General features: G+C 37.8%; 2 pseudogenes; one reads left to right on the top strand and one right to left on the bottom strand.

Moving 5' to 3' along the window:
• The first annotated feature begins 704 nt into the window (after window positions 1-704).
• Window positions 705-18,356, top strand: LOC130834509 (nucleolar protein 10-like; annotated as a pseudogene).
• Window positions 18,357-18,698: 342 nt separating this feature from the next.
• On the bottom strand, window positions 18,699-20,029 carry LOC130834508 (40S ribosomal protein SA-like; annotated as a pseudogene).
• Between the last annotated feature and the right edge of the window lie 3,901 nt (window positions 20,030-23,930).

Raw genomic sequence — 23,930 nt, 5'->3', positions numbered from 1 at the left:
TCAGAGCAGGTCATTAGTGATTCAAAAATTTAAGGTAGTGTAGAAAGATTCGATTAAATGCAAATATTTAATAGAAGTTCTGTATTTACAATAAGAAATAATACATAAAGAATAACCTATAAGAATATTTTACTTCCTCTTGTTATGAAACTCTGTTCAGTAAGTGTGATATAATTATGGGGTCACTAAATGTAGTCCTCTGTCTTTGATATAACACCCCTGAAGGAGATGGATTAGAGAGAAGCACTTGGAATAACAAGAATTGAGGGATGCATTTAATGAGATGACTGTCCCCCACCCCACCCTCGCCCGGTGACCAGGGTGGTATGCATGCTCAATTCCACAGACCCTTGTACTGTATGTACCAGAAGCCCCCACGGTGGAGTGTGCCATTCCCAGGAAGAGTACAGAGCAACTTTGTGAAAGAAAACATTCTTGTATTGTATATACATATATATTTCAATGTAAGATAGAAAGGAGTTGAGCTCTCTTGACATTTCATATGCCACTGAACTTGGAATCCTCATTTAATCCAAATGGTTTTCTGACATGGATAGTATTTGGGGCTTTGAGGGGACAGTGGAAGATAGCCATGGTGTTCTAATCCTTTTTTAAAGTAACTCTTTGTCAGAATATACTTAAAGTGCACAAATCATAAGTGCACAGCTATGATATGTGAATTTTTACAAAGTGAACATGCTGAGATGGATAGAACATCACAGCAGCTCAGAAGCCTCCTCAGGTGCCTGCCCGCACATCAGCCACCTCCCCCAAAGGTAAACACTCCCCTGACTTCCATCAGCATAGCTCCCTTTTGCTTATTTTTGAACTTTATATAAATGGAATCACACAGTCCATGCTCATTTTTGTGTAGAATTGCTTTTGTTCAACATTATGTTTTGTGAGATTTCTTCTAAGTCATTCTAAGTACTTTGTTCTTTTTAGTGACTGCGTGCTATTCCATTCTGTAAATAGTCCACAACTTATTCATTTATTAGAATGCTTATGGAGATGGTTGCTGTTTTCAGTTTGGGGATTTTGGAAATGATGCTGCTCTAAACACTTTACATGTCTTTTGAGCAACATATGTACACATTTCTGGTGTGTATATATCTAGAAATGGGATTACTGGGTTATAGGATAAGTACATATTGTTTTCCAAAATGATTGCTCCAATTTACGCTCCTGCCAGCAGGTCATGACTGTTCCAGTTGCTTCATATAACTTATCAACATTCATTATTATTTTCTTTAATTTTAGCCATTCTGGATAATGCAGTAATATAACTAATTCTAATTTGCATTTCCTTGATTACCAGTGAGATGGGTCATCTTTTCATATACTTATTGATCATTGTGGGTCATCTTTTGTGAAGCACCTTTTAAGTCTTTTGCCCATTTTTAAATTGAATTATCTATTTTTGTTGTTGATTTTTAAACATTATTTATGTATTTTTGATAGGAGTCTTTGTCAGTCCTTTTCAGATAAATGTGTTACAAATACTTTCTCCCACTCTGTGGCTTATCTTTTCTACTCTCTTACTGGCATCTTTGATAAACATAAGTTATTGATATTAATCAAGTCCAACCTATCAGTCTTATAGTTAATGATTTTTTGTGTGTCTGCTTAGTAAATTTTTGCCTACCCTCATGATGGTGAAGATAATCTCTCATGTTATCATCTAAAAGATTTATGGTTTCTTTCCACATTTATATCTACTTGGAACTAATGTTTATGTGTGGTTACACTTTGTTTTGTTTTGTTTTCCATGTGGCTATCTAGTAAACCTGGTACCATTTACTGAAAAGACTTCATGTCCTCATTGAGTGTTCTTTTTGTGTATTTGCTTTCATCATATTTGGACACACTACAGTTTACATGGGCCCAATTAAAAGGATTTATGAATTCATTTTCTTAAAGAGTAAAATAATATAGTATTTCATAAGATGTAGATTATAGGAGAACTTTTGGAATTTATAGATGTTCACTGGTTATTTCACAGCAAAGAAGTTAAAGATGAGTTCCAAATTTATTTTACAAAAAAGATGCTTTTCTTTTTCTGTGATGACCACTGGCTGGCAGGGGTATACTTCAAGAAGTTATTTTCAATTAAAAAAAATTAATCTTTCTTTTCAAAAGGAAGGTTAAATTAAACAAAAAATTGAGTTGCTGGTTTTGTGTCAATAGCTGTGCTAATATGGTAGCCACTAACCATATGTGGCCATTTGAATACAAATTTAAGTTAATTGCAATTAAATAAAATTAAAATTTTGTTCCTCAGTTACACTAACCATATAAAATTTGCTTCTTGAATTTCAGCAAGTCTTTGTATAATGCATGGATGGAAGTAAAACTCTAAGTATCATTATTTAGTAAGTTTAGCCAAGATTTACATATCTTTATGAGATATCTTTATTAACCATAGTGATTAAACCCAAGTATCAAAATAAACTGAACTCAACAAGATTTTCTAATCTTTATATGAAAAAATGTTAAACCAAATTTAAAAAACAAAGTGGCATTCAATCGCATTACTCTAAAACTGTCATCGATATAACTTTTTAATAAAGGTCTGTTAGTTTTCTACTGATACATAGCAAATTACCACGAATTTAGTGGCTTGAAAGAACACTCATGTGTTAATACTCAGTTCTGTAAGTCAGAAGTCCAGCACCATGTGGCTGAGTTCGTGCTCAGGGTGTCACTGAGTTGATAGCAAGATGTTGGCTGGCAACACTCCATTCTGAAGTCTGGCTCAGAAAGATACATATTCAGAGATACCAAACATTTGGAGCTGATTAATTTCAAACTCTTACTCTATCTTCTGATTTCCAGTAGAGAACTAATCCTTGTGTTGCAATTTCAATGTGGCTCTTCTATTCATCCTTGTTAATGATTAATAGCACACAGACTGTGCTTTCCTGATAGAGTGTAAAAGCTCCCAAAGAAAAATAATATGATCTTAAAATGCACCTCTAATGTACTGTAATCCACCTTAGACATTTAAATATTTATTACAACAATTTGCTTGAGAAGAACATGATGTATGCCTTTAACAGATAAGGATAATTTAGATCAGCAAAATGTCTAAATGTGCACATTATAAAAATAGGGAAAAGATTTACAGCAAAGACTACATACTCTCTCTTTCTGAAGTTTGTGTGTATGTGTGTGTGTGTGTGTGTGTGTGTGTGTGTATTTATTAACTGTGTGGATGCAGGGCAGCAGACACTCACTTTCCAGAGCATCCCACATTTTTATCTTTTCCTTAGCTTTGGCAAACCTACATGATGATATTGGTGCTTAAAGTGACCACTAAACAAATAAGAGCTTTACCGCGACCTCAGACTTCTGAAATGGTATTGAACAAATCAGGAAAACACTGTCAGTGCAATTAATGAAATAAACAGTAGTTATAAAATCTATTTGTTATAATTCACATTATAACTTGCAGTCTCTCCTATTTAAGGGTCATCTTTCTGTGGTATAGCAAGCAGTAAAAAAGGTATATTTCACACATGCCTTTCAAACCAAGTGGCCGTTGCTTCTCCACACTGCCATCTTCTCCCTGCCACTCTCAGGGCTGTCTGGGGTGCTGCCCTGTGATTAACCTCTCAAAACACCAGTGCCACTCTCCTCCGTTATTATTGTGATGGTCATATAGGGAAAATCCCCCTTCTCTTTACTGCCCTCTGCCATGATTTCTCCTAACTGCACCAAGAGCAGAGGTTACAGACTCAACAAAAGTTTCATGCTAACCAGAGGGAATTTTAATCTGAAACAGTGATATGGGAGTTGGGAAGGAAACCCAAGACTGGATGCTAATGCTCAAGAAAAACGTGTTATAACCTCTGAAAGATCCTGCAAGGGCTGACTGTCTTGCTAGCCTTGTTTTCATCTGGAATACAATCCTTATCTTTTCAAAGAGAGTGGCTCCTTTAAAAATTCACCCCTAAACTCAGGGTTGGTCTCAGGCTCTAAAGTCTGTTTTCTTTCTTTACTAGGGCAACTCTCAGGTCTCAATAACCTACAAGGTCACACTTATTTCCTCATGTGCAAGATTCTTGGAATGGTCCAGGATAGCTTTTTGTTTGCCAAATCAGGGTCCCTCTGTAACTCCAGTGTGACTGACTTCCCTGTTTTACTGGGACAGATCCCTTATTTTACTGGGTTTTTTTCCCCATACTAGTTTCTCAAGTGAAAATGAAAAGAGCAAATCTCTATATTTGACATCAATTTTCTGGTAGTTTTATGGTTTGGTTTTCTGAAATCTCCTGATAATCCTCAAATCCATCCTAATTTACAATTGGAGAATAGAAATGAGCTGTGGGATAACAAAGAAACAGAAAGAGGTCTGACAGCAATAACAAGTGACAGGTCAAAGAGAAAAAGACATAGGAGCAATGAGAACAACATAGATGTCTGCCAGAATTTTTGGCAAAAAGCAAGATATGGCTTACACATAGCATCAGGTCAAAGATGGGGGAAGAGAAGGAATGTTTCCATATTGTAGTACAGAACTGATATAAAATAATTACTCTGTGTTATCAAGTAAATGCTTAACTACATTAAATCTACTGTCTTTACTAAGGCAGGGAAGGATATAATAAACTTTATGAAGCTGTCTATATATATATATATAATATTCTTACCTCTCACCTAAATTCTGAGTAATTTGATTGTTTCTGAATTAATTTATATGATTATAACACAGTATTAGCTAGGTAACTTTTGAACTAAAGTGTTGTTTTTTTCTTACTCTGACTCATGCTCACATTCAAGTGATTCTTTTAAGAAGTAAGATTCACTTATTTTTCTTGAAATATATTTGTCTGCTAAATTACTATTTAGTAATACTAAACACATAATTCAATTACTAAATTGCTATTAGTAATTTGTAAATTTAGAACTTGTAAATATTTGCTGGCTTAATACTTTCTGTGAAATTGGTTTTAGTTTAATTCTGTAGCTGAGTCCTCCAGTTCTGGACTTTAATAGTGTAACAAATATCATTTATTACACTCTCAGCATGCTCTAGACTACACACATAATTGAAATGGAAAGCAGCTATTGGCTGTAAAGTCTCCTGGTATGTTAAAAAGCAGACTCATAGCTATATATTAATCCTGTCACTAATTATCTGACATAGAAATTATTTAGTTTATCTGTGTTCAACTGGAAAAATAGGAAAATTTTCTCTCAATCTCAATGTTGGTATAAAAATATATGTGAAAGAGCTGCATTTGAAATTGATAGAAAATAAATGATCATTTTTATTGGTTTTCGTAGTCATAGAAATATACCTGTTCCCTAATGAGATAAACGTTTTCCCCATCATTTTCCTACCCCAGTTATTTTCTTATTATAGGAATGGGCTAAAATATGACTTTGGAAACCTGATTGATGACTTTGAACTTATTCTTTTAGAGAAGAACTGCAGTAACTGCTAATGACATTATCAGGATTGTCTAATCCATATGAACTAATGGAAAAGAATTCCCCATCAACACTAAAGAGAGAATTTTTCCTGACTCTATCTTTTTTGGTATATGTTTGAAGTGGGGCGTAGTAACAATATTGAAGGACAGAGAATTACTATTTGATGATAATTCTGCCATTTATGTAATAACAAATGGGACAATTTTTCTGAGAGCCAGATATTGCTAAATGCTGTACAGGACACTATTATGAATACAGAAAGACATATTGATATAAAACTATCAATATGAAAATACTCTTGGTAAAATGCAATAAATTATTAATTCTACTCAAGGGTATTGAGGTAATATGAGATCTGAGTCTTAAAGACTGATTTGTATTTTAACTTTTTTTTTTAATTTTTTACAATAAACTGCATATATTTAGAGTGTACTATTGGGTATCCCAATCTCCCAATTCATCCCCCGCCCCAACCCTCCCGGCTTTCCCCACTTGGTGTCCATATGTTTGTTCTCTACATCTGTGTCTCTATTTCTATCTTGCAAACCGGTTGATTTGTACCATTTTTCTATAGTCCACATATATGTGTTAATATACGATATTTGTTTTTCTCTTTCTGACTCACTTCACTCTGTATGACAGTCTCTAGGTCCATCCATGTCTCCACAAATGTCCCAGTTTCATTGCTTTTTACAGCTGAGTAATATTCTATTGTATGTATGTATCACATCTTTTTTATCCATTCATCTACTGATGGACATTTAGGTTGCTTCCATGTCCTGGCTATTGTAAATAGTGCTGCAGTGAACATTGGAGTGCATGTGTCTTTTTGAATTATGGTGTTCTCTGGGTATATGCCCAGTAGTGGGATTGCTGGGTCATATGGTAGTTCTATTTTTGGTTTTGCAAGGAACCTCCATACTGTTCTCCATAGTGGCTGTATCAATTTACATTCCCACCAGCAATGCAAGAGCATTCCTTTCTCTCCACACCCTCTCCAGCATTTACTGTTTGTAGATTTTCTGATGATGCCCATTCTAACTGGTGTGAGGTGATATCTCATTGTTGTTTTGATTTGCATTTCTCTAATAATTAGTGATGTTGAGCAGCCTTTCATGTGCCTCTTGGCCATCCGTATGTCTTCTTTGGAGAAATGCCTATTTAGGTCTTCTGCCCATTTTTTGATTGGGTTGTTTGTCTTTTTGATATTGAGCTGGATAAACTGTTTATATATTTTGGAGATGAATCCTTTGCCTGTTGATTCGTTTGCAAATATTTTCTCCCATTCTGAGGGTTGTCTTTTCGTCTTGCTTATAGTTTCCTTTGCTGTGCAGAAGCTTTGAAGTTTCATGAGGTCCCACTTATTTATTTTTGTTTTTATTTACATTATTCTACAGGCTGGATCAAAAACGATCTTGCTGTTATTTATGTCGCAGAGTGTTCTTCCTATGTTTTCCTCCAGGAGTTTTATAATGTCTGGCCTTACATTTATGTCTTTTATCCATTTTGAGTTTATTTTTGTGTATGGTGTTAGGAAGTGTTCTAATTTCATTCTTTTACCTGTAGCTGTCCAGTTTTCCCAGCACCACTTATTGAAGAGGCTGCCTTTTCTCCATTGTTTATCCTTGCCTCCTTTGTCATAGATTAGTTGCACTTTCTATCCTGTTCCATTGATCTATATTTCTGTTTTTGTGCCAGTACTGTACTGTCTTGATCACTGTAGCTTTGTAGTATAGCCTGAAGTTGGGAAGCCTGATTCCACCAACTCTGTCTTTCCTTCTCAAGATTGCTTTGGCTATTTGGGGTTTTTTGTATTTCCATACAAATTGTAAAATTTCTTGTTCTAGTTCTGTGAAAAATGCCATTGGTAATTTGATGGGGATTGCATTGGATCTGTAAATTGCTTTGGGTACTATAGTCATTTTCACAATGTTGATTCTTCCAATCCAAGAACATGGTATGTCCCTCCATCTGTTTGTGTCTTCTTTGATTTCTTTCATTAGCGTCTTATAGTTTTCTGAGTACAGGTCTTTTCCCTCCTTGGTTAGGTTTATTCCTAGGTATTTTATTCTTTTTGTTGCAATGGTGAATGGGATTGTTTCCTTAATTTCTCTTTCTGATCTTTCATTGTTGGTGTATAGAAATGCAAGAGATTTCTGTGTGTTAATTTTGTATCCTGCAATTTGTGTCCAAATTCATTGATTAGCTCAAGTAGTTTTCTGGTGGCATCTTTAGGATTTTCTATGGATAGTATCATGTCATCTGTGAACAGTGACAGTTTTACTTCTTTTCCAATTGGAATTCCTTTTATTTCTTTTTCTTCTCTGATGGCTGTGGCAAGGACTTCCAAAACTATGTTGAATAGTAGTGATGAGAGTGGACATCCTTGACTTATTCCTGATCTTAGAGGGAATGCTTTCAGTTTTTCACCATTGAGAATGATGTTTGCTGTGGGTTTGCTGTACATGGCCTTTATTATGTTGAGGTTGGTTCCCTCTATGCCCACCTTCTGGAGAATTTTCATCATAAATGGGTGTTGAATTTTGTCAAAAGCTTTTTCTGCATCTATTGAGATGATCGTGTGGTTTTTATCCTCCAGTTTGTTGATATGGTATATCACATTGATTGATTTGCATATATTGAAGAATCCTTGCATTGCAGGGATAAACCCCACTTGATCATGGTGTATGATCCTTTTAATGTGTTGTTAGATTCTGTTGGTTAGTATTTTGTTGAGGATTTTAGCATGTAAATTCATCAGTGATACTGGCCTGTAATTTTCTTTTTTTGTGGTCTCTTTGTCTGGTTTTGGTATCAGGGTGATGGTGGCCTCATAAAATGAGTTTGGAAGTGTTCCTTCCTCTGCAATGTTTTGGAAGAGCTTGAGAAGGATGGGTGTTAGCTCTTCTCGAAATGTTTGATAAAATTCACCTGGGAATCCATCTGGTCCTGGACTTTTGTTTGTTGGGAGATTTTTAATCACAGTTTCAATGTCATTCCTTGTGATTGGTCTGTTCATATCTTCTATGTCTTCCTGATTCAGTCTTGGAAGTTTATACCTTTCTAAGAATCTGTCCATTTCATCCAGGTTGTCCATTTTATTGGCATATAGTTGCTTGTACTAGTCTCTTACGCTGCTTTTTATTTCTGTGGTGTCCGTTGTAACTTCTCCTGTTTCATTTCTAATTTTATTGATTTGAGTCCTCTCCCTCTTTTTCTTGATGAGTCTTGCTAGAGGTTTATCAATTTTATTTATCTTCTCAAAGAACCAGCTTTTAGTTTTATTGACTTTTGCTATTGTTTTCTTTGTCTCTATTTCATTTATTTCTGCTCTGATCTTTATGATTTCTCTCTATCTACTAACTTTGGGTTTTGTTTGCTCTTCTTTCTCTAGTTTCTTCAGGTGTAAGACTAGATTGTTTATTTGGGATGTTTCTTGTTTCTTGAGGTAGGACTGTATCGCTATAAACTTCCCTCTTAGAACTGCCTTTGCTGCATCCCATAGGTTTTGGATCATTGTGTTTTCATTGTCATTTGTCTCTAGGTATTTTTTGATTTCCTCTTTGATATCTTCAGTGATCTGTTGGTTATTTAGTAGCATATTGTTTAGCTCCCATGTGTTTGTGTTTTTTACATTTTTTTTCCAGTCATTGATTTCTAATCTCATAGCGTTGTGGTCAGAAAAGATGCTTGATACAATTTCAATTTTCTTGAATTTACCAAGGCTTGATTTATGGCCCAAAATGTAATCTATCCTGGAGAATGTTCCATGTGCACTTGAGAACAATGTGTAATCTGCTATTTTTGGATGTAATGTGCTATAGATATCTATTAAATCCAGCTGATTTATTGTGTCATTTAAAGCTTGTGTTTCCTTGTTAATTTTCTGTGTGGATGATCTGTCCATTGGTGTAAGTGGGGTGTTAAAGTCCCCCACTATGATTGTGTTACTGTTGATTTCCTCTTTCATAGTTGTTAGCATTTGCCGTATGTATTGAGGTGCTCCTATATGGGGTGCATATATATTTATAATTGTTATCTCTTCTTCTTGGATTGATCCCTCGATCTTTATGTAGTGTCCTTTCATGTCTCTCGTAACATTTTTTATTTTAAAGTCTATTTTATCTGATATGAGTATCGCTACTCCAGCTTTCTTTTGGTTTTCATTTGCATGGAATATCTTTTTCCATCCCCTCACTTTCAGTCTGTATGTGTCCCTAGGTCTGAAGTGGGTCTCTTGTAGACAGCATATATATATGGGTCTTATTTTTGTATCCATTCAACCAGTCTGTGTCTTATGGTTGGTGCATTCAGTCCATTTACATTCAAGGTAATTATCGATATGTATGTTCCTATTACCATTTTCTTAATTGTTTTGTTTTGGTTTCTGTAGGTCCTTTTCTTCTCTTATGTTTCCCACTTAGAGAAGTTCCTTTAGCATTTGTTGTAGGGCTGGTTTGGTGGTGCTGAATTCTCTTAGCTTTTGCTTGTTGGTAAAGATTTTGATTTCTCCTTCGAATCTGAATGAGATCCTTGCTGGATAGACTATTCTTGGTTGCAAGTTCTTCCCTTTCATCACTTGAAATATATCATGCCACTCCCTTCTGGCTTGCAGAGTTTCTGCTGAGAAATCAGCTGTTAACCTGATGGGGGTTCCCTCATATGTTATTTGTTGTTTTTCCCTTGTTGCTTTTAATAACTTTTCTCTGTCTTTAATTTTTGACAATTTGACTACTATATGTCTTGGTGTGTTTTCCCTTGGGTTTATCCTGCCTGGGACTCTCTGTGCTTCCTGGACTTGGGTAGCTATTTCCTTTCCCATGTTAGGGAAGTTTTCAACTAGAATTTCTTCCAATATTTTCTCACGTCCTTTCTCTATCTCTCTCTCCTCCTTCTGGGACCCCTATAAAGCGAATGTTGGTGCGTTTAACGTTGTCCCAGACGTCTCTTAGACTGTCTTCAGTGCTTTTCATTCTTTTTTCTTTATTCTTTTCTGCATCAGTGATTATCACCATTCTGTCTTCCAGGTCACTTATTCGTCCTTCTGCCTCAGTTAATCTGCTATTGGTTCCTTCTAGTGTATTTTTCATTTCCGTTATTGTGTTGCACATCTCTGTTTGTTTGTTCTTTAATTCTTCTAGGTCTTTGGTAAACTTTTCTTGCAACTTTTCAATTTTTGCATCCAATCTTTTTTCAAAGTCCTGGATCATCTTCACCATCATTATTCTGAATTCTTTTTCTGGAAGGGTGCCTATCTCCTCTTCATTTGGTTGTTTTTCTGGTGTTTTATCTTGTCCCTTCATCTGGTATGAAGTCTTTTGCTTTTTCATTTTCTGTGTCTTTCTGTGGCTGTGATTTTCAGTTCCACAAGATGAAGTACTGCTGATACTGCTTGATTCTGCTCTCAGCCCTCTTGTGGAGGAAGCTGTCTAGGAGGCTTGTTGGTGCTTCCTGATGCAAGAGACTGATGGTGGGTTGGGCTGGGTAGGTGGAGCTCAGTAAAACTTTAATCCGATTTGGTGGGTGGAGCTCAGTGACAGTTTAATCTGCTTGTCTGCCAATGGGTGGGGCTGTGTTCCCACCCTGGTGGTTGTTTGGCCTGAGGTGACCCAGCACTGGAGCTTACAGGCTCTTTGGTGGAGCTAATGGTGGACTCTGGAAGGGCTCACGCCAATGAGCACTTCTCAGAACCCCTGCTGCCAATGCCCTGTCTCCTCTGCTGCCACCCCTGCTGCCACAGATGCCTGCCACCTCTGCTGGCAACCCTCCAACACCAGTAGGTAGGTCTGGTTCATTCTCCTATGGGGTCACTGCTCCTTCCCCCGGGTCCTGCTGAGCACACTTTTTTGTGTGCCCTCCAAGAGTGGAGTCTCCGTTTTCCCCAGTCCTTTGGAGGTCCTGCAATCAAATCCTGCTGGCTTTCAAAGTCTGATTCTCTGGGGATTCCTCCTGCCATTGCTGGACCCCCAGGTTAGGAAACCTGATCTGGGGCTCAGAACCCTCAGGACTTCTGCGGTATAACTGTTCTCCAGCTTGTGAGTCACCCACTCAGCATTTATGGCATTTGATTTTAACGCGATTGCGCCCCTCCTACCGTGTCATTGTGGCTTCTCCTTTGTCTCTGGATGTTGGGTGGTTTTTTTTGGTGAGTTCCACTGTCTTTCTGTCGATGGGTGTTCAGCAGTTAGCTGTAATTCCAGTGCTCTTGCAAGAGGGAGTGAGCGCACGTCCTCCTACTCTGCCATCTTGATTCCGTCCCTCCTGATTTGTATTTTAAAAGAACAGTGAAGAGATGTTTTCTAGTTATATATTATAGAATTATATACAACTACATAGAATATATATTACATATTCTATTTGATATATGTATATGTAAAAGAATGGAAATAAATAGCATGTTTATGGAATCATGAGAGAATCAGTGGGCTTGGAAATTCAGCAGGCTTATGAAGAAAAGTTGTGGGAGATAGGTTGGAAATGTGTACTGAGGGAAAAGATAAGATTGTGGAAGTATTCTGAATGCCCTATTTATTTTGGAATTTATTTTATATGTAATGGAGAAATATTGGCACTTTTTAATTGTGGAAGCAAGATTTGTGTGTGACAAGCAGTTTTTATTTTAACAGTTCAGTCAATGCCTGACTGGATGAGGATAGGGAGAGACACAACCATCTGTGAGGAAACAGAGACTAAGCTGATTGCTCTTGGTTAATAGGGAAAGGAGAAGATATGATTAAGGGTGATCAGTAGAACTTGTTGGCATGCTGGACATAAAGTAAAAGAGAAAAGAGAATCAAAGATGATTCTGGGACGTAATAGATCACATAGCTGGGGTAAACAGTGATGTCATTTATTGGGATGGAAAATCTAGAAAGAAGAGTATGTTGTCAGTGGTTCTTGGGGTGTGTTCAAGTGTATCTATCTAGTATGAAGTCTGACTTATTTTTTTAAAGTGGAACTGTTCTGGGTGCTGAAAAAAATAACCATGACACAGCTCTGTGATTGGGTTTCTGAACAGAGATATAGGTTTCAGAGTAAAGAAGTTCAGGGTGTCAGAAGGCTCATAAATATTGAATTCATCAATTTATTTTTAATGTAATAGCAGGAAATAGGCTGGAGATGGACTAATACTTTTCCTAGGCAACAATTTTTGAAATTTTCATCTAGGAATCACATCCTCTAAGTTTGTATTTCTCAAAGCATGGCCACCTGAACAGCAGCAACAGCAACTTGGAACTTGTTCAAGATACAACATCTTAGATCCCACCCATTACCTACTAAACCAGGAATTCTGGGCATTTGAGGGCCAGAATCTGTGTTATGAGAATGTCACCTGGTGATTCTGATTCACTCTAAATGGGTCTCAATTTTGATTGCACATTGAGATCATCTGGGGATCATTAAAATATACTTATGCTTGGACCATGTGCAATGATTCTGCTATAGACAAGTATGTGCCCTGGGCACCAGGACTAGGGATTTTGAAAGTTCCTGAGGTGATTCTAAAGTGCAGCTAGGGCTGAGAACTGTTGTTCTAAAGAACAATGACAAAGAAATCCTAAGAGGATAGAAATAGAGACACAGATGTAGAGAACAAACATAAGGACACCAAGTGGGTAAAGCAGGGAGGGTTGGGGGGGAATGAATCGGGAGATTGGGATACCAAATTGTACACTCTAAATATATACAGTTTATTGTAAAAAGTAAAAAATTAAAAATTAAAAAAAAATGAATGAATCTAACCATTTTACTACAAAAAAAAAAAAAAAAAAAAAAAAGAAAAGAAAAAGAAATCCTAAGAGGAGTTTTCCTCAACCTTTAAAGTACAAACCAACCATCTACAGTTAATCTTTTTTTTTAAGTTCTTGTAAAAGTGCAGAGTCTGATACAGTAGGTCTGAGGTGGAGCCTCAGTCTGCATTTCTATTCTGCTCCTCTTTGAGCCATGTGTGACCACAGACTTTGCTTCAAAGTGCAAAGCTCTAGAGAGATTTGCCAAGCATATATGATACATATTCCACAGTGTGAAGAAACAAGGGATTAGCTGGGGATGACTAGTTTGGCATAAGGATTAGTTGCTCAGGAAAAGAGATCAGAAGTGGGAGTAGAAGCCAATAAAATTTTCAAATATATTCAATTTTTATAATGTTTTTAGATCATATTGTCCAAAAACACAAGAACTTAAGAAAAAAGCTAGGCTTTTACAGAAATTGGGACACACATGTAGACAACAGACATATGGACACCAAGTGGGGAAACCGGGGTTGGGGGGTTGGGTGGGATGATTTGGGAGATTGGGATTGCCATATATACATTACTAATAAGAAAAAAATATCAAATGGTACACTTTAAATATATGCAGTTTATTGTATGTCAATTGTATCTCAGTATAACTTCTTAAAGAAAAATAAACTAGCCTTTTAAATAAAAATACTGGACCAAGCTAGTCTGAAGGAATTAAAATTAAATTTTTGTAAGCAGGCTTCAAGAGAATCATTGGATTATATTTCTGCCATGTTTTCCTGGAGAGGACGTGGGTTTAAGTTCCTAGTATAACTTTGATAGTCCTACTAAATGTTATTCTGAAAGAATTAATCCAATGGGCTCATATTAATTTATTCACAGGTTAATAGGAAAGTATTTCTATTTGAGTGTTTTCACTTAATAGTAAAAGTCAACCTATAATTTTGGAACTTTAGAACTATGAGGAAAAAGATCCCAAAAGAGAATTATATAGCCTTTTTTGCCATTTTTGAAGAAATGTGCCTTTATAGTTTTAATGAAGATTCCATTTAAGTTGTGGTTGAAGGAAACCAATTAAGCTGCCTCCTTTTACCAGTGACAGTAGTTGAATCCTTACTTGTCTAATTGGGCCGTGTAATATCTTAATTAGCAAAGGGTTGAGCTGAGTCTGAGATGGCATCTTACCATTTGGCTCTTGAATTCTATCTGCTTCTTCATTAATCAAAAGAAAAATAATCAAACATGTTAGAATGATTAAATAGGAGCTCTGCCTTTCCATAGAATCTTTAGGCTTCTGGAGTTAGGAGACATGGACATTTCCACTTGTAAATTACATTCTAGACTGGTTAATTGGTTAGTAAATGGGTGAACTGATCTTGAGTGGAAAAAGGATGAGAGATTAATTAATAGTATTCAGTAAATATTAAAAGGAATTGGTCCAGAATGCAGTTAGATACCATGTATTCCTTCTATGAGTTAACCCAAAATATGAAGCCATCTCCCATTTTCCCAAGGAGAAGGTCCCAAAGGAGGTTTATGGCTTTTTAACTAAACTATACCATGTTAATATTTAACTATAAATACATAACTGTAAAATATTAACTTTAATATTTAATTTATGACATAAGTTATAAAATATATTTAAAATCACTTATATAATTACCTTATTTATATAGAAGTATGCTTTTTCACATTTCTTGAAAATATTTTATTCAAGCTTTTCATATGTATCTTACAAAGTAGTCTCATCAACATCAGAGTTTCTTGTTGAATCCTCTTTGTTGAGAAAACATAATTTTGCCAGATCACATTTTTTGAGATAGAGCATGTTTTGGATCAGTGTATGTTATTCTTACTGGAAAACTTACCCTGAGAGTATACAATCACAAAACATTAAGACATTATTTTATATTGTTCTAGGTACATGTATTTATGATCTCCAAAACATAACCACACTTTCTGCTTTGCTTTTTAACTAAAGTTTAGAAGCCTTGCTTACAATCAGTCAAACACTTGCAGCTGTAAAGTCATCCCAGTGAGAGTAATGGAGAAATCTGTATTAAAGTTTTTCTTGTTTTTTCACCAATTTATTCAGTTAATCATTTAATACTAGTATTGACATATGTGGTTTCAGACTAATGTGTCTTCTTTCCCAACAGTGTTTGATTTGTCAAAATTTGCTAAATTGAGAGATTGGCAATAAGTAGAATTTGTAAGACCTTGGATATGAAATAACTATATCCTCTTATCTGAGGGTTAACTTTTTAGGAGGAAAAAACCTTTGGCTTATATTTGAGTATGCCCAGCAATAATAAGGTTTAGTTCATCAAAATTTTATCATTGTTTTAAAGCAAATTCATACTATCATGACTTCTGAATTCTATATTCAATTTTATTTTGTATTTGTATCTGAAACTGATTATGATTGATAAAAATTATAACAAGCAACTTAGGAAATTCTCTAAAGGCATTTATATATTATATAAAAAGTGATATACACACTACACACTCTCTTTTATTAGACTGAGTCCCCTGTGGAATATATTTCTCCTTTTGTATAAGGTCTTTTTGCTGAGGGAAGTAAATTACTGGCAATCACATATGGAAGCAACTTTAATTCAGCCTTAATCTTGGGGCTTTTCCCTTTCAATGTAGTAACATCTAAATTTGACCCTATGTTAAGAAATCATGTTTACCTCTATATTATCAACTTTTGCTAATGGCAGGAAACAAACTCAAAATTGCAGCAGCTTTCCAAAATATGCATTTTTCATGGATATAGCTTGAAAGCTGTGCTTTGCTGGGCTCCACTGAGCTCAGCCCAGCTCCATGAGTCCTCTCACGCCTGTGTCCATTTTAAAGGAGGAGCCACCATGTGAGACATGATGTTCTCATAGCAAAGGACAACTGCTTAGATAGGACAGAGCCAACACAGGCAAAGCATTCAAGGCTTCTATTGGGTCAGGTATATGTCACATATACTCACACTCCATTGACTAAAGCAAGTCTTAGTCTAAGCCAATGTCAGTGGAGCAGGAAGATATATTCCCTACCAATAGGGAAGAATGACATGGGTGGGGAGGGGACAAATAATTGTAAGCAAATAGTAAATCTACTCTAGCCTGCTAACTGAAAAATAAATCATTTTGCTGAGCACCTTATAATTTGTAAAATTTCCTTAAACATCATTAGAATTAAAGTTAATGTAATTGGGTGTGAAAGACATACACTGCTTTTGAGTACCTACAATGGCCACAAAATTGGATGAAGATCAATCATATAAAAATCATATAAAAGTTGAGAAAAGACATTGAATATATTTTTGAATGGACTGATAGTTTCTCATGATGCCATTAATAATAATTTCCTTTATGCTTTTTAAATTCTCAGTTAATTTTCATGTCTAAGGTCTACTTGGAAGTTTTTCCTTCCTGTACTGTTCCTGCCAGTGCAGTATCCAAGTCTGGTCCTCTTCCAGCTCTCCTAGAGCTTCTAGGAGGTATTTAACTTCCTTTAGTATTTCTGCTAGAGTAGTTAGACTAAAATCTTTTCTATATATATATATATATCCTATGGAATGGATATGTAGATTCAAGAACTAATGTATAAGAAGGTACCTGGCATATGGGATGCATTCTAACAGTCAACATCCTTTTTTAGTCCTTTGATTTCATTATGAAAATGTGGATACATTTGCTACTTTAAAAAAATACTTCGTTGTTAATTTTTTTGCCATGATGTCCTCAAATTCTTAAGAATAGCTTTTCCTAATTTTTTTCATTGCCGCTGAAAGCCTGGGAGGGATGATGAAATGTAAGAAGAAAAACAATTTTCTTACCACTTGCTGATGGTGTCTCTAAGCCAATCATATGTCCTAGATTATCAAAGGCAATTCCAATTTAAAGTATGCTGCTTCACTTCCCCATAAGTCTAACTTTATACATGGCATCTATGTTTCATGTTTTGGTTCACAAAATACACTATCCTTGGAGCTTCCAGGTTGGTAAACATGGAGATTCAGGGATAGGGGTGCCCTAGGAGATGGCATGAAATCTCCATGCGCCTTCCCATTACCTTGACCTATGCATCTCTTCCATCTGGCTGTTCCTGAGTTTTTTCCCTTTATAACAAACCAGTAATCCAGTTTTGGGTTCTGTTCCCAGGTGAGGTGTTCCTTTTTAGACAGCTTGACAGAAGAATTAGGAGGGGATACAGAAAGCACAGTTTATGATGATTAAAAGCTTGCCACCAAGAAAGCCCTTGAAAATACAGGGCTCACACATATTATTGAATCACTTTTTCTCCAGGCATATATGCATGGATTTTTCATGGCTGTAAGACTCTATCTATCATAAGACTCATGAAACACATGGCAAATCCATTTGCTTATGAAGCATACGGGAAAGATAAGATACAACAGAAGATAGAAGAAACACGTGCACAGAGAGTCCAGTTAAAGAAATTGCCAAAAGTTAAAAAAGGGCTGGCACTTAATTGAGGAAGAAGAAGAGAAGCAAAAATCTACATAGAAGAAGAAAATTAAGAGCCTTCCTAATATTCTTTCTTACCAGTGATGGTTTTAAAGTTACATTTGAGTACCTTGACTTCCAAGGAGACAGAGGGTGAAGAATTTAGGCTTTTGAATTCACCTGTTTCAAAAATTAGTGAAAAAAGCAAGAAGAAACTAAGATTCTTAGAGCAACAAGAACTTCATGAAAAAGGAGAAGAGAAAGAACTGGAAGAAAAACCAAGTGATGCAGAAAATTTTGAGTTCAGATGTTGAAAAAGACTGGGTTGAAGAGGTCAGGAAACATCACAGACTTCTCCCCAAGCGGAAGCAGTAGGAAAGACTCACGCAGAATCAGCAGATGGTCCTCAAGCCCCAGTTATGTGATCAAAGCAGGAGAAGAACTTGGAAGCTTCAAAGATTGTGCCACAAAGCAGAAACTGATGAATAAAACCCTTGGAAACTGTTTGAAACTTGAATCAGAAAATGGGACATTGAGTGTATCAGACACCACAATTGGCAGCAAACAATTGATGTCCACATTCAAGAGGTCTGAACGGCAGAAGCAGCAGGAGGCTGAGAAGCTGCACCAATAAGAAAGGAAAACACTTTCTGGTTCAGCCGGTCACCTGAAGTTAAGACACGGAAGAGGATGGCTGTTTCTTTGAGTTTGGAAATGATCCTGCTTATGATTTGGAAGGAACACTTCTCCCCCAAATTGATCATCATTAGAGTACATTAAACACAGAGAGGGCAATGTACATTTTAAATGTTTTGTATATATTCCAGATACAACAAAAAAGTTAAAGATTTGACAACTTGTCCCTATGCCTTATGGGTCAGACTGAAACTGGACCCCTTCCCCCACCAAATGGTCAGTGTGTCGTCTCCAGGGTGCTTTTTGTAAGTTGCTGCCCCCCAAAAAACATGGCCATTTCCCCATGGTTTTAATCAAGTAAGCCAGGTTGCTGTTTTTTAACATTGCAATATGTGTGCCATGAAATGAAAGGTTATCCTGTGCTAAAGCAAAGACTGATCAGGTGCTGGGGACGTCTTTTCTTGCAATACCTGCTTCCATTCACTATCCAGTCAGTGGCCCACGCAGTGGGAGCTGCAGACCAGTCTTCCAGTGGCAGGCTGAGCCCCCCATTCTTCAGGAGGGAGCTGTTGGATAGGCACAAAGGGCACCTGCCAACCTTCAGACCAGCCTGGGACCTGGGATTGAGTAGCAGTAAATTTGGGAGATGGAGAAGTTCATTCATCCTGAACTTCCTCCTTGGTCACAGCCTTTTAAGCATCAGCCTGATCTTCCTTTTCAGTCTCTTTCAGACCTCTGAAGAAGTAGAGATTAGGGGTGACCACCCATGGGTGGTCACAGGAGAAGGTGCCACGTACATGTAGAACTTCCTGGGTGAGCATCCACCACATCAGACTCACTAAGTGAGCCCCCTTGTTATAGGGGATGGTCTCGTCCTCCCTCCTAGAGCCTTCACATGGTGCAGAGGAGAGTCTGGTTATTTTGTTTTTAATTTAATTTTATTTATTGGCTGCCTTGGGTCTTTGCTGCTGCACACAGGCTTTCTGTGGTTGCGGAGAGCAGGGGCAGAGGGGAGGGGGCTACTCTTCATTGTGGTGTGCAGGCTTCTCATTGTGGTGGCTTCTCTTGTTGCGGAGCATGGGCTCTAGGCGTGTGGGCTTCAGTAGTTGCAGAGTGTGGGCTCATTAGTTGTGGCTCATGAGCTCTAGAGCACAGATTCAGTAGTTGTGGTGCACAGGCTTAGTTGCTCAGCAGCATGTGGGATCTTCCTGGACCAGGGATCAAACCCATGTGCTCTGTATCGGCAGGCGGATTCTTAACCAGTGTGCTACCAGGGAAGCCCTGAGAGTGTGTGTTACGCTGAGTGATTGTAGGCAGGTTAACATAAGATGCCTCTGTGAGAGGCTGGTAGTCAACCCTGGGATTTGTAACCACCAGAAATCGTGGCTCCCAGAAGGCTGCCTGGGTCTGGTTGGTGAATATTCCAGGAGTTAAGCAGCCAGCAATAGGAGTGGCTCCAGTGGCAGCAGCAAACTTCAGCCCAGCTCAATCGCCAGTGTTCTTGGAGGCTCTGATACAGATATCAGCTGAGATTTCAATGGCACAAGCCGCCAGCAACAGCTTCTAGGCTTTCCCCAGTTTCTCTTCATATTTATGATGTGGATGCCACTGCTTTTTTTTTTTTTTGTAGCTGTACTGTCCCATTTGGAAGTCAAGCTTGGTGCCAACTAAGTGGGTTCTTGCTGCAAGGAATTTGTGGACATCCTCCTTCTTCATTAGCAGAATATCAAGGGCTCTGCACATTGTGAAAGTTTCCCTTTAAGTTATGATAGGAACCCAGAACAATGCTGTATGGACCCCTCTCTGGGGAGCGCAGAAAGGTGAGTTGTATTTTGATTTGTATTTTTATTATTATCAACTTGCACATTTTTCACGTGTTTTGTCAGATTATATTTCGTCATTTGTGAATTATCATGATGTTTTCCCATTTTTCTTTGGAAACTTTGTCTTTTGCTAAGTTGGAAGCATCCCTTATATATAGTAGCTAGTTTCAACACTAATTCCTCAAACGTGTTGCTAAAATACTTCCTCAGGTTGGGGCGTTCTTTTTTTTAATTCTTTAAAGGTATTTAACAAGCAACTTTTGTTTACATTTTTTATAGTTTTGGGGCAAAAATGAGGACTGAAAACAGTTTTTCAGAAAACCAGTCCAGCAGTGGTAGGTAAGGTTGATTAGACAAGGAAAGCTCAATTAGGATATCAGTTCATCGTCAAAAAGTGAGACAAGCTTGTGCTTGTCAAAAGCCAGAGATGGAAATAAAACATAATGAATAAGTTTCAGATGCTTTTTTAAGGGAAGAATGATAGGAATTGGTTCAATGTAGGATCTAAAGAGATATGAGTCACAGATGATTCCAAAATTTGACTAAGAAAAATGTACCAGTGCTAGAAACATAAATGTTAGCATGCTGCCCCACTGTTTTTCTCAAAGTTTGTTTTCTTTGATTTTAAGTAAACTGAGTTTAAAGTGGCAACAGTCTACCAATATGAACACTGAAGAGTTCTTAGAATTTTTTTTCTACCACCTGTTTGGTAAGTATTCTAAAACATCTAAACTCAAACTCACATTTTGTTCTATTTCATTATAACCACTATTTGTGTTGTTAGCTAGTGGCCACCATGTAAAGAGGACTTTCTCACTCTTCCCTCTAACTTCCTGCAAGGGTTGTTACTCCTCCTGTCCCATATTGGGCCCAAGTCACAGGTGAGCAGTCTGCTGTGACATGAGACTCCTGTCTCTAATCTGCTTCCATCCCTGCCCCTATGTTCCAGAATTACCACCCACTACATACCTAAGCCCAAGCTTACTACGTATATGGAATCATGGGCAATGGCAATGGCTTGGCTGATCAGGAGCCTGGAAAGAGAATGATTAAAAGATCGGGTTCAAGGAGGACTGGGGTAGAGACATGTGGATGGACATAGGAGAATGGGCCCGTGTGGAGAGCCAAAAGCAGCACTGATACGTTGCTGTCTCTGGGTATAGGACTGTGACACCTTGTTTATAAAAGGTTGTCATAGGAATCCCACACAGAGGATTCTCTGCTGCTTTCTCTGTCCATCTGACAATCTCTTATCCACAACCCCAAAATCCAAAGGTCTCTGACATCCAACAGTTATTTTTCTTTTCGCAAATTCATTTGGCAGCAGAAATTTACTTGAACTGACATGATGACATTTATAGTTTTAATTATTATTAATAAAGCCAATAAATTGAAGAACCCAGATGTTACATGATTTTCCAATACAGCAAGGATTGTAGTGGTGAGAAGAGCACCGATATTACTAAGAACTCAGGAGGTGGCTCTCTTCTGCAGGCTGGGGCAGGAGGACGTGCTATAAGGCTAAGCTCACTGGTAGCAATAGAAATGAATGAAGTCCCCAGACAATAAAGGCCAGTGGTATTACTTAACCATCAGAAGCTTGGTGGGTGCAGCTGATCATAATGACCCTCATATCATCTGTCATTGTCGCACCAGTGCCTCTTCCTCAGCTCACTTCTGTGGTTGCAGCGACGATCCTTTAACAACCAGCTTATGGAGGGGTTTGGGTTCGTGAATGGGTAAGCTGGGGATGTGGGCACAAGACAGAAATGGGTGACCACTGCACTATAGCCTCATTCAGGGTAAGACAGTGGTGACAGGAAATCATCTCAGTGAGCAGAGGTTCAAACAGTGCCCTGCTCATCCATTTTGTGTGGACAGAGAAGTGGCCCAGGCTTAGCATACGTATGGAATAATGGGCAATGGGAAATGGCTTGGCTGATCAGGGGACTGGAAAGAGCATTGTTGAAAGATCAGTTTCAAAGAGTTCTGAGTATAGACGTGGGACTGGGCATGTGAGAATGGTCACACATTGTGGAGATCCTCATGTCACATGTTAATGCCCACCAGAGCTCTCCACCATGAAAGCAGAACTAAACATCCTGGCAAATAAAACTGAATGGGCCATTTCACACAAGCCAGCCTCTGGCATCAGCCATCCTAATGGACACATAAAAAAAGTATCCATGATGACAGAGTTGGAGGCTATGCAACCGTATGGGCTCCTACTTGCCAGCGCCGCAAAATGTCCAACCTGCCAGCAATAGAGACCATTGGTGAGCTGTCCAAATGGCACCAGCTGGTCACAGGAGGCCAGCTGAATGCATTGGACTCCTTCCACCCTGGAAGGTATAGTGATTCATTTTGATAAGAACAGACACATATTACAGTTATGGAGTCGTTTTTCCTACCCATGAAACCCTATCCAGCACCATTGTCCTAGGGTCTATAACACATATGGTTCATCACAACAAGACTCCATGTAATATTATGTCAGATCAAAGGATCCTTTCTATAGAAAAGGGGTTTTGTAGATGGTCCATGACCTGATCCACCAGTCTTATTACACACAGTGCCATGCAGAAGCTGCTGGCCAGATAGAGCAATGGAATAGCTTGCTGAAGGCTAAGCGGAAATTCAGAGAAGTTACTTTACCATGACTCTGTTCCTTCAGGACATAGTGTCCACTTTAATTCAGAGGCCTTTGTACGATGCTGTGCTCCCAGTAAGTAGAATGTATAAGTCCAGAAACCAAAGTGCAGAAGCAGGATTAACCCTCCTTGTCATCACTCTCAGTGACTCACCTGGCAAATTTGTGCTTCCCACCCCTGCCACTCTGGGCGCTCTTCCATCAAAAAGAAACATTTCCACCAGGACAAGCCAGAGCCCTACTGAGCTATTGCCTCCTAGACACATCATGTTCCTCTTGCAAATGACCAGTGTGTGAGTGGAGTTAGCACACTGGTATGAGTAATTGACCATTTTCACCAGTAGAAGTAATACAAAGGAGGCAGGGAACAATATATCTGATACTCAGGTGATCATTGGGGTACCTCTTGGTGTCCCCTTCCCAAGTTTTGGTGGTCAATGGGAAAGTTTAGTAATATTTTTCTGAGAAAAGTTTGGTGACCTGGGGCTCAGAAACCTCAGGGATGGTGGTCTGGGTCGTGCCACAGGAATGATAAACGTCCTTCCCTGAACGTCCGTCTCAAAGTCTGATTCCTGTAGAACCTTGCCTGTGACTATGTGTTTATTTAGGGGTGACACTTCAGACATGGCTGGAAATGTCATGTACTGTATGGTATAAATACTATATTCCTTTTTTAAAATCTGAAACGCTTTTAATTCTAAAGCGCTGTCAGCCCCAAAGTTTTCAGATGAAGGATTTTGAACCTGCGTTTACCAAATAATATAGAATAGGGGAAAGAGGATGTAAGGATTAGACTATGGATCTTTTATGCATCTTTTATGTTTGCCTGTGACCAACACTTCCACCCTTTGTGTTCTGTCTTCTTTGCAAAATTCAGTCTTCCTCTAGCACTACCTGACTCAGGAATCTTTCACAGGTCTGGCTCTCCAAGAAGGTTCACTTTTCCTTCTCATATAATCTCCAGATAATGACATCTAGAAGATCTCATATTCATCTTTAAATTTTTATTAGATTATGTATTTCCCAGTATTCATATTTAAGTATTTTCCAAAGAATAGCCTCCTCAAATTTTCTAAATTAAAAATAAGCAAATTATCCTCTACCAATAGCCCAGGATTATATAAAGCTTTCTCTTTGATGTGTTACAGAAATTGCCTGGCAAGGATGGAGA

This window comes from Hippopotamus amphibius, chromosome 13, assembly GCF_030028045.1.
Source record: "Hippopotamus amphibius kiboko isolate mHipAmp2 chromosome 13, mHipAmp2.hap2, whole genome shotgun sequence".
Lineage (NCBI taxonomy): Eukaryota > Metazoa > Chordata > Mammalia > Artiodactyla > Hippopotamidae > Hippopotamus > Hippopotamus amphibius.
The sequence above is the reverse complement of the archived record's forward strand: the minus strand, read 5'-3'. Positions and strand labels throughout refer to the sequence as shown.